The sequence below is a fragment of the Agelaius phoeniceus genome, chromosome 6 (assembly GCF_051311805.1).
Source record: "Agelaius phoeniceus isolate bAgePho1 chromosome 6, bAgePho1.hap1, whole genome shotgun sequence".
NCBI classification, from domain to species: Eukaryota; Metazoa; Chordata; class Aves; order Passeriformes; family Icteridae; genus Agelaius; species Agelaius phoeniceus.
In genome coordinates, this window is record NC_135270.1 from 36,752,024 (window position 1) to 36,769,785 (window position 17,762).

Consider the following 17,762-nt stretch of genomic DNA (forward strand, 5'->3'; position numbering starts at 1 on the left):
AGGGACACAGTCTTATGAGGAGCACTTGAAGAAATTTGGGTTGTCTAGCCATGAGAAAAGAAGGCTCAGGGGGACCTTATTGTTCTCTACAGCTACCTGAAAGGAGGAGTTAGTGGGGTGCGTCTTGGTATCCCAACCAACAAGCCCTAGGACAAGAGGAAATGGTCTAAAGTTGCACCAGAGGAAGTATTGATTGGCTATTAGGAAGTATATCTTCACCTAAAGGGTTGTGAAGCATTGGAATAGGTTGTCCAAGGAAAGGGTGGAGTCACTATACATGGAAGTATTTAAAAGATATGTAGATGTGGTGCTGAGGGACATGGCTTAATGTACCTCAGTACACTGTAATGGTTAGGACACGTTAGTGGTTGGACTCAGTGACCTTAAGGGTCTTTTCAAACCTAAATGCTTCTAGGATTCTATTAATCTTCCAAGGTATACTTGGCCGAATTACTTTTTTCAGGTATTCCTACAATCCCTACAATTGTAACCAGCTTTCTCTTTCCCTTACTCCAGTGTATCCTTCCTTTATGTACACACATTTTGCTGTCATGCTGCTGGTACATCTTCATATCCCACTCTGCCCTCATGGGTACACATGTCCCTTACAGTTACTGGTTACACACACTGCTTACACTTAGTCCTGACATGTTTTAGCACAGATGAATGCGTAAGTTTAAGTGTTCCCAATGTGTTCAGAAAGAAAAAAAACCTTCAACTTTTCTCTCTATGCCACAAATCATTGCTGTCTTCTCTTTAGTTCCTCTCTGTACACATATGGAGTGTTGTGTTTTCTTACCCCTAGTGCAGCCTTTTCCCGCACATAGATACATTCCACAAATGTACCATAGCTCGGTGAAAGAATAAAACAGAAATAACTCTCAACACGAAAAATTCTAAATTTGATTGCTTTTATGAAAACACTATCCAATAAATGTTGTACTTTTAATAAAAGTACAAAAGGCTACTCAAATAATAATTTAAATAACTTTTGAGACAACATTAGAGAAGGTTAAATAATCAATGTATATATTCATGAACAACATGCCCACAAAACTATTTTGATTATATTTGCAGACCACTGAGATAAAACTATGCCACCTAAATGTCCAGTTTGGAAACTTGAACACCAAAATAATCAAGTATTTTTCAATATATATCATCCTCCATTTATTCAGTTGTTTATTAACTTGTAAACTAATCCTAAAAAATGAGACTTTTTCATAGAGGAAAAATACTCATATTTCTTCTACCACTGGTTACTCACACACCTCCAAATATCTCAGATAAAAAATGGTGCGAACTTTCCTACTGCTTAGCATTTGCAAACTGTTATCTTCTGAATGAAAGGTATCTAGTTGCCTATACTATAGTGGATATGATTGTGCTTGGCCTGGTGCTCTGAGCCAGGACCAGGTGCAGGCAGTGCGGTCGGTGTGAGCGCAGGGCGGGGATGCGGAGCGGGGATGCGGGGCTGGCCGAGCCCGCAGCGGCTCCAGCCCGGGGCCGCTCTGTCACCGCGGCCTGCAGTGACATCTAGTGGGGCTGCGCCTCCCGCGCTGCCGCTCAACAGCAAATAGCTGGGTTTAAAAGTTATTTCTATGCGTCTCTTTTACTTTACGTGAGCAATGTTCAGGTCTAACTCTAACAACAACAACAAAAAAAAAAATTGCAATCAACATTAGCTCAGGTTTAAGTAATTTTTTTATTTTTAACCAGCAGCCCAAAGTAGGTTGCTCGCCTTTGATGCTTTGTTCATAAAGTATGATTCTGGATTTGGGTCTCACACTTTGCTACCTCCCAGAAGATGTAAAATCTATAGCTTCTAAAACTCACAGGTTTAACACAATTCCACCTCACACTAGGCAGATTATTCATCTGAGGATGAGCCTTTATTTTGCATCATTTTCCTTCCACCCTCTTTCCACTCTACAGAGTAAGGCGATTCCCTGGAGAAAATCTCTCTGAAACACACAAACTACTGTAATGCAGAACAGGCTGATAGGAATGTGAACAAATAAGCCTTTCCTTTGCTTAACAAAATTAAGCCTGTTAGTGTCAGGCATCCTGTCTGTAAAAACTATTGTAGCTGGTTACCTACATTGCAATTTTCTAAAAATACATATCTTGGCCTCTTCCCATATGTATTCCTGAATGCTGTACTTGGCTCTCTGGAGATTTGTTTGTTATTCAGCATACTTGTAAAACAGTGTCTGTTAAATATGAAGAAATTGCCATTTTGTTTCTGTAATATTGCATTGCAAAATGAAAAGGTTTTCATTTTTATGAACCGCTCTGCAGCAGATATTTTTCTGTGACAGACATTCTCCTCACACTGCAGCAGAACTGATTGAGCAGAGATTTATAACATACCTGAAAAACAGTCTAGGGTTACACTTATCTTTCCAGCCTCCACCATGGGAAACCATGGGAATTTTCTTCAAACTCAAACTACCTTCACCACCAAAGATCTTGAAGCGTTACTCCACTTCACAGAATAGCAACGAACTGCAGAGAATTAAGCAGAGTCTCAGAAATCTCCCATGAAGTTGACAATCTAATGACATTGAGATTTTGTTTCCATTAGAGCACAGATGATTTTTAAACAACAAATGAAAAAGAAAATATATGGAAAACATCAACAAGATGGAGAGAAGCAATATAATCCCTCCTGAATAGCTTTGGTTCAGCTTTTGTGTGGTGAGGTCTTTCAACACAGTCTGAGACAGAAAATTCACCCTCGTGCTGGGACATGTGCTGTGGTATCTTTGATCTGCCTTTTATTTGGCTCTGAATTTGTCTGAGAAAGGGAACTTCCTGTCATATTATTGATTTTAATAGCTTTCAAAGTATGGGAATCATGTTGTAATGTATCTTGTGGAATTAAAGTTTTTTTTGAGATTTAGAAAAAGTAAATTAAAGTAAGAAAGCCAGGACTCTTATTTGGAAAAGAATAGAAAATCAAATTAATTTAAGAGTCAGTATGAATATTAAATCTATATTATTAAGACAAAAACCACTAGAAAATGCCTACCACTATCTTGAACAGATTCCCTGCTTCTTTCTTGCTATTAGGGATGATTCAGAAAGATTATCTAAGAATGAGGAAAATAATTTTGTTTGTGTTTGCATAGTCGGCTTATATCTTTACAGCAGCGGTTCTGTCTATTACATGGCATAAACTTATGTGGAATCAGAGAAATCTAAGAAATAGAAATATACTCAGCACATTTCTTTGGCAGAGGATATTACAGGATTTCTCCTGAAGCACATTTTTTTGTCAACTTCAGTTTAAAAATTCTCTTTTGATGGCATTTCCATCATTTCCCTCAGGAAAGCACTCCACTGAAGAGCATATCATTTTGACAGGGAACTTTTCTCATTAGTAACCTACATTTTTTTTATTTTTCATTTAGCTGATTAGCCTTAGCCACCTTTCCATGGATTTTGTCACTCAGCTAGCAGCATTGTGGCCTTATGCATTCAGGCTGTTTTAATTAATATATTTCTCTAGATTAAATACCATGAAAGTGTCAACTCATGAGAAAGATTAGCCAAGAAAATAATTTTCATCTTCAGTTTCCAGAAGTTACAACTTTTGAGAGGCATAAACTTCTTAATTTTCCTGTTTCCCCCTAGTAAGGTGCCATACACATTATTTGGAGAAAGAGCACCTGACCCACTTCCTTAGTAGAAACTGTCTGAGTGTTCTAGGATGAAACTGGGGGGAATGCTGAATGCCACATATTCAGTTTTCCTGCTGTATGGTGCCACATCATCTCTCCAGGTTTTCCTACTCTGAATTTAATTCTTGGCAGGAGCTGCATCAGGGCCTATAGGGCCTCAAGTCAAAAGGAAGTTGTGGTGCTGCTTCTGTTTGTGTCATGGCATCATTCATGGAGGCTTAAAACCTAAGGCAGGATTCTTGATGTGCCAAGTATTAAAGCTGTCAGATTGAAGTGAGGAAAGGCCAGAGGGAACCTCCATTGTCCTGTGCAGGAATTCCCTGGTGCCCCAGAGAATACTCTGAGGAGACAGGGCATACCTGTGCTGCCACTGGCTGATAATGCCGTGTTCATACTCAGGGCTCTGGTACCACACTGCCCAAGCTGTGAGTTTGTCCTCCAAACTCTAGCTCTGGACATATAGGGATGCACATATGTGAACTTGCTGTGTAAATGCACTGTGTATTCGAGCATCCTGGGAAAAATTCAGCCCAGCCATAGTGGAACTTACTGAGCATGTGCTGTAGATTTGATCTATTCATGGTATATTTGACTCACTGTGGAAGTAGTCAGTCCTTTATGCTTATATGTACAAGCTATTCATTATAGACCTGAAAATACAGTAGATCTTCATCTAAATGGGAACAATGCAAGACTAAAAGGAGAAGTCTGTTGTGAAAGCAGGATGACTGGCAGATTTTTTCTCTTTTTTATTTGCCCTTCATGGACCTGATTGGTTTCGTGTGCTTCTTATCTTGTCAAAGATTTGTATGTGCACATTTGTTCCATGAAGTGACTCTTAATATGAGCTATCTCACCTGGATGGACAATTGCATCTCCAGTTTTAAGCCATATCTTACTGAATCATGAACCATAATTTTACTAGTACTTATTTATCTTACTATGACTCCCTTAGTGAATTTGTACCTTGCATATTTAAAAGTGCTACAATTGACCCAAGTGTTTTAAATATACTTAGGATAAAATTTATTGGCTTTATTGCTTTGCACACCACATTTTTATAACATTTTTGAAAGATGTAATGGAATATTTGAAGCAAGATTTATCTAAAGAACACATTTTTTACTAGCAGGGCTAAAGATTGGGTATACGAATTGATGATTAGTATTTATGACTTCTACAGATTAAATAAAAATATAAATGTCTTTTAAGATCTAAGCAATCATCTAGAAGTCTTAATAAAATGTGTCATCAGGCTCAAATTAGATTACATGTAATGGGAAGCTACAGTTATGATATTTTCCTTATATATTCAAAGAAGACACGAACAGAAGTGAAACAGCTGGAGAGGAAAATGAAATGTGTATTTTCTCTCAAGTGAAGGAATATATAAGTGAAAGAAGATGGCAATACTAGTGCCTTCAGAGATAAAGATGACGCTTATTTCCTGGGAGAAAGGAATATATTTTCAACCTCTAGAAAGAATTTCCTAAGGAGGAAAAAATTCATATTATTACATTTTTTAAAAAAAATAGGTAAAGAACTTGGAATATAATATCTCATTTTCAGCAGACTTTAGAATCTTTAGAAACCATGAACAATATTTTGGTTTTGAACACCTTGAGACTAGAGGTAGAGCTAAAGGAGGAAAAGAAAAAATTGATAAAGGTGCTTTTATCTCACATGTATAGTTAAATGTATTAATTTTGCCATTTCAGCAAAATAATTTTAATAAATATTTGAACTATCCCATTTTAATGAGTGAAATTATCCATGTGCTTAAAATTAAGCATATACCAATAAGTTGTGATTCTCAACCCGTAATCAAATGTATTCCAGTATTTTAAAAATGCAGCATCCAAAGAAGGGCATCCATTCTCAAGCTTTTCCAGTTCATTTTCAACAGCATGAATGGCCACATGAAATTCAATATTCTTTTTGTTTAGGAGATAGAAAAATTCACCAATACTATATTGAGAGACAATATTGTTGATCTTAATGTGCACTTTGGAACAGTGCTGAATTTGTAGCAATAACAATTTCATTAATTACAAGAGTAATTTCATGTGTATAAGTGTGTGTGCGTGCATGTGTGTGTGTGTGTGTCCTCTCTCATTTTTACTAGTGTTTTGCTATGGTATTCCAACTCTTTGGCTTTTCTGTGAAATTGAAAGGAGACAACATTTCTTCTCAGAACCTAAGGAAAGAGAAATGGCATCCACAGATTTCACAAGTGTTACATTATGTCCTTTGGTAAACTATCTCATATTTTTCCTTTGAAAATAATAAGACAGGAACATCCCGCTTAACTTAATTTATTTTAAAAATAAAGCAAACAAAACAAATTACTTAAAATACATAAAGCACACAGTTAAAAAACAGATGATGACTATACAGATAAATGTTACCAGACAGGTGCAGAAGATTATCTTGTCCATTTTAGATATTGCTCATAAGGATTGAGGGAACACATACCAATTTTGCATTAAACATATTAGGGTGTCCTACTCCCTAAGAAATCAACCAGAAATACAATTAAAATGCAGTGCTACATTCCCTTCACCATCTTTTAAATGAGGACAAACCCCATGGAATGTCTTCAAAATACAATTGCACAACACTATGTCTACTACCTGTGTACTAAGGAGGAATTTGCCAAAAAATGAAACACAAAGAATTTAGGGCCTAAAAATTTCTTTGCATTAAGAAATGAGGTGCATGGGGGGGGGGGGGAGGGGGAGTGAGAGAGGAGGGACCAGGTGATGAATATAATATCAGTTGGATTTTTTAATATACTGTATTACTTGTAGAATCACAAGGTTTACAAAGCTGGGTTTTAAAGACCAACTCTTTCCTTTGCAATCTGTAACCCAAACTGCCTTTATACCTGCGTGGAATTGAGTATGTGAATGCTTAAATTGATATCAGCACGGCTACTTTTTGTTTTAAATATGTTATTGTACTGACAAGGAAGAGACTATAACATTCTCTCAATAGGACCAAAGTATAAATCCTTCTTTCAGCATCAGAGAATGTGAAGAATTCAACAAAAATATTTTTCTTTCAACTCTTTTTTAGACATTTATAATAAATGCCAGCAGAGTTGAATTAAATAGCAAGGGTCTTTAAATATACTGGTCTACCAGTATATTTCCACTCTCAGTTTAACAGCTTCAAATAAATTTTTTTTCCTTTATTGTCCTGGTACGTATCCAAAATTCCTGCTCAACCTAACCAAAGCTTAGGTGAATTAATCTGCTCAACAAGATGAATGCAGCCATCTGCCAGAAGTGTGTAACATGGCCATGTGTAACATGCCATCCCAAAGAGTGGAGACATCTACCTGTACACAGTCTGGAACACCTAAAGATCAGACTTACAGACTTTCAACATCTTTGACAAGAATGCTGGTTCTCCTTCATTAGCTCTTACCTCCCCAAGTGCTTCTTCACAGCCTGTGTGAGAATTTACTGAATCTGTGGTCCTATAAGTGGGACAGAGTTCCTGCTGTGCTGTCATGCCATACAAGAAAAGAATGTGCAAGGTGAGAATCACAAAAGCTCTAGCTGACTGAAGGACCAACAAGGTTCTCTAGTTGTTGTCACATAGAAAATTGAATCTGGCTTTTAGTAAACCTTCCTTCTCAGCAATGTCCATGCTTGCTATCACCTTGGGAACCTCTGGACACACTGATATGCTTGGAAATGCTTATAGAAATGAAAAATGCCCTTTCTGGTGTATCTGAGGGCACTTTCTGTTTTTTCTGCTTGCTTAAACCTAAATGCCAAAATAAAAACTGTTTAAATTAATACTGGAAGTAGTACTATTGTTCAGACTCATCCTCATCACCTTCATCATTCTGATATAGTAAAAGATGCCAAAACCATATGTTACAAAATGCCCTAGAAGGTACCTTTGCCAGGTACAAGGTTACAGAAGAACATTAAAAATCCCAATTAATATTTTTCTATCTAATTCTGCTTCCAAGGTCATGGCTCTAAGATTATATCTTGTTCTACCAAAGATAGGATTCACCCAAGCTAGTCTCTGATTTTACTTTTTTCCTTATTCTGGAACAAGGTTAAAAATCCTCCTTTTCCTGATATACCTCTGATAGCCAGAACTACAGCTGAAAAATATCATGCTTGCTAGTCTCAGGCTTGCCTACAAACAGGAATCTGTCAAGGTCATGAATTACCTGTGATTTTCAGCTTGCCAGATTCAGCCTCTTTCAGCACTGTGCTATGCCATTGAAATATTGAAATAAAAATGGAAAATACAACCTGATCAGAAAAGCATTGACCCATAAGCCTGTAACTTTACACATTGAAACTGGAGAAAGAGGACTAAATATGACACCTCATAAGACACACCCGACCAGACTTTGTTCATGACCAAATAGAATTAATAACATACCACTGGTGTGCAACACTTGCAACATTTACCAAATAGTAAATTACTAGGGAAACAAAAATCAGCCTATATTTTTCTGGCCATTTTTAACCATCAAACCAGTGGAGAAGACTCATGCATCTTGTGTTGGTCACTTCTGAACACAGCAAGAACCTTCTTGTGGTCCTAAACTTCTCTAACAGGAAGGGTGTGTTAGGGGGTCGTAACACCTTATGGCTTTGTAATGAAATGAAAGTCCTGTCTGGTGGAGCATTGGTTCCTACACAACTCACCAGGCACAGAGCCAGCCACCTATTAGCAAGTCTGCAGTACACCATGATGAGGTTAACCACAGGTTCATACATTTCATTTGCATTATGGCTCTGAATTCCATGCTCAGATCTAGAGTTTTCTCTTAATATACCTTGGTAACAATTACATATTTTTGTCTGTCTTCTAGCTATATACACCATATGAAATTTTTTAAAAAGCTTAATAACTACTAGGTTATCAGGAAGACTGATAACCATTTGCAGCGGGGCAGCTGATCCCTGCATGCCCTGGGTTCTACCTGATTCTTACTTCTCTCTTTTCTCGCACAAATGATAGCATTCCTTTTAACAATGTACTGGAAATGCCAAACCAGAGATAGGGTTAGGTATTTCAGATTTGCCTAGGACTCCACAGTCTGGTTCACATTTGCCAAAAGTACCAAACCAGCCTATTGATCTCTGCCTGTACATTCAGATGATGTCAATATGGCTGTTCATTAGCCCCTGAATATGAAGTAATCATCAAAACTAAACATCTCTTGTACTCTTTAATAGTAGAAAGACAAATTACTACTCTCTGTGCCTCTTATCCTATATTATAGCCTCAGAGATAGTTTTATCTTTAGCATTAGGGAACTAAAATCACTTGAGCTGTCTCTGAGTCACTTCTGCCAGCCTCTGAATTCTGTTCAGCAGCTCCTCACTGAAAGTAAGCCTATTTTTTTAGAAGCATTGCAGACCCCAGAGTAGGCAGATGAAACTGCAATGATGATGTGATGTATTTAAAATAAATTTCCTTTGCTCCTCCGGTCTTTTTGCTTTTTTCCTAACTTGGTTTCGAAATGTTTCTTCCTAAATTTTCCTCTGATCTGAAAGGCAAGAGGAAATTTCTGGAACTTTGAATTGCTTATCAACTTTGCCTCCTGTACCTGGGCTTCAGAGAGCTTGTTGTTGGATTAGAGCAGCTCCTACCCACAGTAAGCAAACCAGGGAATATAAAGAACTCAGGCCTAGTCTCAAGAGGCTCATAGAAAACTCTGCTCACATCCTGGATTGATGCCACTTCATGAAATGCTAGATGACTGGCAAATTAATTCTGCATTCAGAGAAAGGCACATGCCACCCTACAGTTTCTGTAAGGAGTTAACAATGTCCTTCTTGTTGACATGATCAATCCTACCAAAAATGTGAATTGAATTCTGGCTCATGGATTTTACTGTTGACATATCTGAGACAAAAAAACAGGCACTCAAAAGTTCTTTGACAATGTAGAGGCAAGGTAATATATGTAGGACATTTTAGCCCTTATGTCTTTGCCTGGGTTCAGCCAAATCCTGTATTACAAAGGGATGTGAGAATTACCCACTGGTCATAAATCTTTCAGGAAAATGAGAAGAGCCAATTATATGGTATTTCCATTAAATCCTGCCCAAAAAATAGCTAAGAGAATTAAAAAAAAAATCTACAGGTTTTCTTTATACCATATACCATATACAGGAAAGTCAAAACAAATAGAAGTGCACAAATATTTTTTTTTGCTTAAACTAGTCACCTATAAACTACAATTTTATTTTTAATCCTCTTCTGTTTAAACAGCAGACCTATTTTTGTGCAGAACTTCTGTTGGCAATTTTCCTCCAAGTGCTTTGAATGTGTTCATAATAAGACCGTTAGTTTAGTGATTGCTGCACTAATGTGATGTAAGGAATGAAAAGAATGATTCATTTCTTATTCTAAAGCTTTAAATACAAATTAACACAAAGAAAAAACCCCACTAATCTTCTTTGGGGGGGATTTGAATGTTACAGTATTACACAGTCTACTTTACAGCAATAGAAGAAATAACCTTGGAAAATTAAGCAAAATGAATTTTCAATTAATTCCAGAAACCTCGACAAATGCATTTTGAAAGAGTAAAATGCAACTTTGTTCAGTATAAATTGAAATTGCCTTTTGTGCTTAATATAGTTCACTTATAATTAGCTGAAGATTTTGTTCTGGTTTGAAACAAAGTTCCATCTTGAGATTACTGTGCACTGTGTACACAGAACTTTTATCAAGAAAGGCTGGTGCTGCAGGGTTTGCTTTGACAGCCTTTATCATAGCTTTATAGGAATGAAAAGTGAAAGAACACAGCTGGTTTTAACAATGGGGCATGTTCAACATTAGACCAAAACACATTAGATATTGCAAAAATATTGCACATTATATTTATAGCTCCATGCAAGTTTTTGAAATTCATGCTGATGCTGCTCTAATCCAGCTTGTTAGAACAATCTGTCCCCTAATGATAGAATTCGATTTCACTTTGAGAAACTGCTTTTTAAACTGGTAGCAGGAGGGCTGGATCCAGAGCACTTATAAAAAAATAATGAATTCAAGTATACTTATGGTGTAATTTGAAGGTCTCTATCAGATGCTGAAGCTACATTTGCAGTGGTCTATTTGTCATTATGCCTCACTGTTTCTGAAAATACCATTCCAAGAATTTCCTGGCATTCAGCCATGGGGTCCTTCAGATTATGCTTATAGTAAAAACATTTAGGATGAGATTCCCCAAATATACTTAAACAGCAGCTCCAACATTTAAGAACATTGCTTCATCTCCCACTCATTTCTTCATCTCCACTCGTTATTTCATCAGACTTAAATAATATAAATTCCAAATATTCTGCTGAACACCCAGAAACACAAGAGATCACTCACATCTTGAGGTCCCCAATCACTGTAACACTTAAACCTTTGCAAATAGATTAATCCACCAGATTTGTTTGGTTTAGTTTGGCTTGGTTTGGTTTTATTTCATTTCATTTGTGAATGAAATGGGGCCTTTTTTATCTACTCAGAACATGCCACATCAAGGACAGCAGTTTTCTGTCTAGGCCACTGGCTAAAATCTTCACCAAATGTTCCCTGCCCAGATCGCACACCATGCTTGCTCCTGGCAAACAGAATGCCAGCTGCTCCAGGCCAAAACCACAACAAACAGCTAAACAATATGGATGATCACAGGAGAGTGCCAGACCCAAGTCCTGAACTGGTGGTTTAACTCCAGCCAGGAACCAAGCCCTGGGCAGCTGCTTGCTCACTTCCTCACCAAGTGGAATTGGGGAGAAAATCAGAAGGGTTAAACCTAGAAAACTCATGGGCTGAGATAAAGACAGTTTAACAGGGGAAGCAAAAGCTGTAGACACAAGCAAAGCAAAACGAAGACAATTCAGTGCTGCCCATGGGCAGGCAGGTGTTCAGTCACCTCTGGGAGAGCTGGGCCCCATCACATGCAACAGTGACAGGGAAGACAAACACCATCACTCAAAACATCCTCCCTTTCCTCCTTCAACCCCTCACCTCGTACACTGAGTGTGATGTCACATGGCCTGAAATATCCCTTTGCTCAGCTGGGGTCACCTGTCCTGGCTGTGTCTCCTCCCAGCCTCCCATATGCCCCCAGATTCCCCTCCAGTGTGGCTGTACAAAGAGCAGGAAAGGCCTGGACTCTGTAAATTCAATAATAATAAAAGCTTCTTTATATTATCAACACAAATCCAAAACCTAGCCCCACACTAGGCACTGTGAAGAAAATTAACTCTACTCTAGCTGAAACCAACACACTTACATCAGAGATTATACACAGGCCTATCTTGATTTACTACAGAAGTGAAAGCATATTAATATCTAACGTGGAACAGGTTGCTCTTTATGATGTTTGCAAGAGATTGCAATCTGCCACTGAAACATCAAATTCCTTCGAGATCAAATTTGTTTAGCTCATTTTATGTAATCAAAAAAATTCAGTGAAAATACCTTTCAGTGAAAATCTCAGATAATTACTCTTGTGTTTCAGTATTTTTCTTTATATTTGTAGTCCAGCTTTGAATCCATTATTGTGAGCTTGACAATAGACAAGTTTCTGCTGAAACTGAAATAAGATTATTATTTATAAATTCTATGAAATATCTTTGTCTACCCAGTGGGGTACTGAATGTAATATCTATGTCAGAATGCAATCTTATGTAATTAACAATGAAATTATGAACATTTTCTATATGTAAGGAATAGGTTATATTGCTGAGCCCTGGAATCCCATTTCAATATTTTCTAGTTAGCCACCAAGATAACCTGGTAGGCTGTCTGGTGAACCACTGTCAAAGTTCAGTCTCTATACAAGCATGAGTAACAAAATTTGCTGATGTAATTGCCTTGAAAAAAGACTGTTAATAATGGAGTATTATATAAATATTTTAACCTATTTAGCATTAGCACCAGTACATGTAGTTAAGGAGCACAAATGCTGGGTGTAAACTTACTTGATAGACTGTGAAGGTATAAATAATGGATATTTACATCCACTTTGGGTTTCAAATCAGAAATTGCCACTATTACAATAGTCAGGGTACGCCTGTGGTTATATGAAGTCATTAGGCAGAGAATTTCTTTTTAATTGTGAGTGAAGATACTGCACTAATGGTGACATATCAAAACTTGACAAAAATATCAATCTTATCTTTTCCTTCACCCTAAAAACTAGATTGATTTTGTAAAAAAAGGATAAGAGTATGATTTTGGTGTTTCCTTAACTGTTTAGTATCAACAATAAAAAATATTAAATATGAGAAGGCTTGAAAGGTGGATATGCAATGTAGCCAAGCTCCCTACTTCATCACCTACTACAATCAGTCACCTTTCTGCAACTTGTTGATGTGAATGTTTCAAGAACTGCTTAGTAAAAATGGGAGACGGGTTCTTTCGTGAATTGTGTGGAGCCTTTTTACTTGCAATATAAGTTATTTCTACACAGACTAATGTCTGTCTATGTGCATGATTTGATATGTATCTTTAGCTGCATTCCTTCATCATGTGTTATTAAAGCTCATGTTTGGGTTTCATTTTCTAAAGACCAGATCTGTCTTGGCAGAGACATTGTTACATCCTCTAACAATTTTTTTGGCTTAAGCATTTATGAAACCAAAGTATGAAGTGGAAATACAGATAATGACTCTAATACCAAAATTCTGTTTAACAGATTCAAGAAATACAGATTCAACTGATTGATACTAATAAATATGTCTAATAAAGGAAAGTGGGGCACTTTTATACTAATCTTGATTGCATTGAGATTTTACCTAAAATCTTCTCTCCTTACTTTGGGAATAACAGTACATGTCTGGAATGTTCGGTGTCTGGATAATGACATTTTATCCTAGTGAAACAAAAAAAAATGAAGTGTGAGTGTGGTAGAATAGAGCAGAAGAGTAACAGCAATTAAAAAGGTTGACTGCAAAGAAATTGCAACAACCTTTATTGTACATCAGACAGCATTCCCATAAATTTCCTACTACAGAAAATGAGGGGTAGATGTATTCTTCCAGTTTACTAACAACTGTGTCTACAAATGTTGCTCATGATTGTGAATGTCAAGACAGGCCCACCCTCAAAGGCTGGAAATCACTGTTTCAGGTCAGTGTAGTTGTCAGGTATATGAAAATGTTGTAATTTAATTATACAAGAGCATATAAAGTTGTAAGTCCAAAACATCAAACAATTATGATTATGCACAGATATGAACTGTTAGTATGTACATAATCGATCAAGATAGCATTAATCTTTATGTAAAGTGTCTAATTTCATCTTAAAACAGAAATATGTGAAATACCTATTTATTGCACATATAAACATAAAAGCATTAAGATAGTATGAATTTATAATCTAATTTATCTTTTCAAATCAAAGCTATGAATAAAGAAATAAAACTAAGTAACCAACTGTCACGATCTGCCCTTACAAACGAGTGTTGTGATGGTTTGTAGGGGTGATATCAGGGTGCAAAAAACCAACACGGCACAGTGGATTTGCAGTAAAAATCAACAGGTGCAATTTTATTGAAATAACCACAGCAGAAATGTGTTGGGGAGGGAACCGGGGAAAAAAGGAGAAAATAAGGGAAAAGAGGGAGGAAGAGGAGTGGGTTATAGTTACCAAACGTGGTGCTGCATTATCCTCCGGGGTCCAGCCGATGGAGTCCGCCAGGTCACGTCTGGGGAGATCTCAAAGGCACAGTTCATCTAGACCCCAGTTATACTCTTTTTCATTGGGGGAAAGAGAATAAATTTCTCAACCAAAACAAAGGTCTTCAGGGGGGAAGAATGGTGTTTAGTTAGGGGTACACAAAGTTCAGGCTAGGCAACAAGCAAGAGCCATTGTTTTCGTGGTCTACTGCCTGCACCTGCGCTTGCTTTGGGCAGCTTTCCTTCCCCCCCCACTGCACACCTTCCCCAGGTTGGGGGTTTCAGTCCCAGTCTCTGGAAGAAGGTGAGAGGGGGCCTTCTCACACAGGGATTTCATGTCTCGGTCCCTTGATGAGGCTTCTTACATCTCTACTTGTCTGTCACGATGGTTAAGGATGGGCGAGAGGGGTCTTCTCCTGGAGGAGGGACCACCCCAAAGCTCAAACCCGCCAGGCTGGGAGGTGGGGAGGATTCCAGGGCTATTGTGCAAAAAGGGCAGGGTGCCTCTTTGAACTCAGTGTGGCACATAGCAAACAACACCTGTGGACACAGTGAGCTAGCAATCAGGCACATGATTTTTCCCCCCCACTGGTTCAGCAAACAGGAGTTTTTGGGTGGTCTCTCTCCATGACAATCATGAGGCAAATGAAGGATATTTCGGACAGACTCTCACACCAACCTATGAACGATACCTCTTTATATTAAAATATTAGGTATGCTAGCATCAATTTTATTGAAAAAAATTGTTACATTTTGCTGAAGAATCTTGACATACAAAATATTTATGGAATAGAAATCCACATATTATTTGACAGTTGTGGGTATACAGAATTTACTGTATGAGGCAATGTCATTGATCAGTTGCTGAAAGAACTGAATTATCATTTAGATTACTGAATATTCAAGTGTATAAATGAAGTAAATAATGCATTACAAATATATAACTGACTCCAATAAGCCCATGATATTCTTCCTAATGTTCAATCTGTTTTAGCCAAACTTTAGTGAATGAATGAATGAATAAATAAATAAATAAATAAATTGACTTTGAAATTAGCTTTATGAGCCAAGACAGGAGGCCTCCAATTCATCAAGACATAACCAAGCCATGCCCTGCTGGGGCTGGACTAAGTTTGGCCATCTGGAACAGTTCTGTCTCTGACAACAGCAATAAGAGATGATTTTTACAGAAAGTAAGTGAGCCTGGACATGTCCTAGAGTCCAGTTCATTTTCCCTACAGCAGCCCTTTACAGCGCCGTACTTTACATTGGTAGCAAGAAAGGCGTTGATAATAAAACAGTGTTTTAGCTACTGGTGAGGATCCCTGGCACAGCATCAATGCTGCCTCTCTAAAGTTCTGCCCCTCACCAGTAGGCTGGGGATGGGCAAGATCCTTGGAGAGGACAAAACCAGGCCAGCTAACCAAGTTAACCAAAGGGATATTCCAAATCACATGACACCAGCTCAGCTATAATTGCTAAGAAAAGGAGGAAGCAATGTGCATTTGTTATTTGCAATTTTAATATTCCAGAGCAACCTACACAGCCTGAAGTCCTGGTTCCTGGAAGTGGCCAAACAGCGCTTGTCAATGGAAAGTAGAAAATTTTATTTTTCCTCGCTGTTTGTGAAAATGCCCCCTTTAGCTTTTGCTTTAGTAAACTGCTTATCTCAAACGATGAGTTGTCTTCCACCTTTATTCCACCTCTCCTGCTGAGAAAGTGAATGGTAGAGAGGCTTGGTGAGCCATCTGGCATACAGCCAAGGTCAACCCACAACATCAAGCCACTTCACATTAACTCAGCAGATTTCCATTTCTGCAAGAAGAAAGAACAAAGTCATCTAACCAAAGTCAAACATTGAGTACCTTGTTACTGAGTAATAATTATTGAGTAACTTAGAAAACAAATTATTAAATTATACCTAAAACCAAATAGGAAACCACTGCATTTATCACATCAGCAAAGGTGTATCTACTACATTGCTAGAACAAAAATCTGTAATAATCCAGAAACATGAGAGGATGGTATACTGTTGCACTTTGCAGTTGAAAAAGGGATTTGTAGGGTCCTAGCAACACTGAAGATTATTTACAACCTTATACTAAATACCCATGGAAAAATACTGGAGCACTGATACACAGGTATTTAAGAAATAAAGCCCACAACTAATATCTCCTTCCTGGGTGATTGACTGACTATGGAATTCAGTTTGATGAAAAATATTAGTATAGGTGACAAAGTATGATTCAAGGTAGGTCAAAAAAGCAAGAAGCACAATTTATTTATTTTACCCCTCACAGCTCCAGTTTTTAAAATTGTTCTCCTTAGTAAAACAAATCAGTATAATCAATAAATACCTTTCAGTTAGCTGCAGGAAGATTCTGATAAATTTAGAGATTGTTTAAATATCATTTTATTTTTTGATTCCTATCAGATACGACTGTAAGTAACAGCATATGTCTCTGTGAATCAGACAAAGACCCTCTTGTGCCATTGGAACAGAGCTTCTTTTCCATAATTTTGTGTCAAATTTTTTCAGGACAGAAAAACTTTTGAGATAGTTAAAAACAGAAGAATTAATACTGATGTCACAAGCACTGGATGTAGAACAAGGTAACTTCCAGTTTTGGATGTGCTAATACCCCTGTAATGCTAAGAGTTTTGAAGGTGGCAAGTTGTCAATTTTTTTTCAGCATTGCAGAACTTGATGACTTTGTTAATAATATATGTTTATATTATGTCTGTATGTATAGAGTGATAGATGTTAGTTTCTTATGGTGTGTGCTTTATCCTTATATATTGATAAAACTAAACCAACACTTACTAGTGAGGATAAGTCAAATGGTTCCTACTTATATAATCTTTCCATAAAACATGAAGTAGAAAAACATGTCTGACAAATGAATCAGGCATTCAAAGAAGCAGTTTTGAATCTGATTTGGTAAAATCAAGATACTTCACCATCAGAATAACAGAACCAGTAAACACTACTAGAACTATAAGAACAGTTGTAATACTTGTTCATAATTTTTCCTCTTTCCTTGTCTTCTGCAAGGCATTATCTTAGAACATCTTTGTGTGATAAGAAGACAATGAACTACAAGAAACAGAGTAGTATTAACATAGACTTTAAATATACATGTGGACATGATGTAGGACAAGTTTGGGTTCAGAAATTAAAACTCATTATAACTTTAGATGAAATTGATTGGGTAGTTACATACAGTAGTTCATCCCAAAAGGATTACTTCATCATTGTTAGAATACCGTGAGCCATTCTTTTTCAGAAAACCTGTGAAGAATTTTTTTTACCTTTGTGCTTATTTATATGATATTCCCTCTAGAAAATATCATCTTGCATTTTCTATTGCTGTTATTTCTTTTAAGTTCTGCAACATAATATCTAT

At 37.2% G+C, this 17,762-nt stretch overlaps 1 long non-coding RNA gene across 1 annotated transcript in view; it reads right to left on the bottom strand.

The window, feature by feature from the left end:
* Positions 1 to 14,968: 14,968 nt before the first annotated feature.
* LOC143694373 (uncharacterized) overlaps positions 14,969 to 17,762 on the bottom strand; it is a 108,326-nt gene continuing 105,532 nt past the window's right edge. Inside the window, exon 3 of the long non-coding RNA XR_013182835.1 lies at positions 14,969 to 16,170. This is a non-coding gene — a long non-coding RNA (uncharacterized LOC143694373). The remainder of the gene's footprint in view (positions 16,171 to 17,762) is intronic.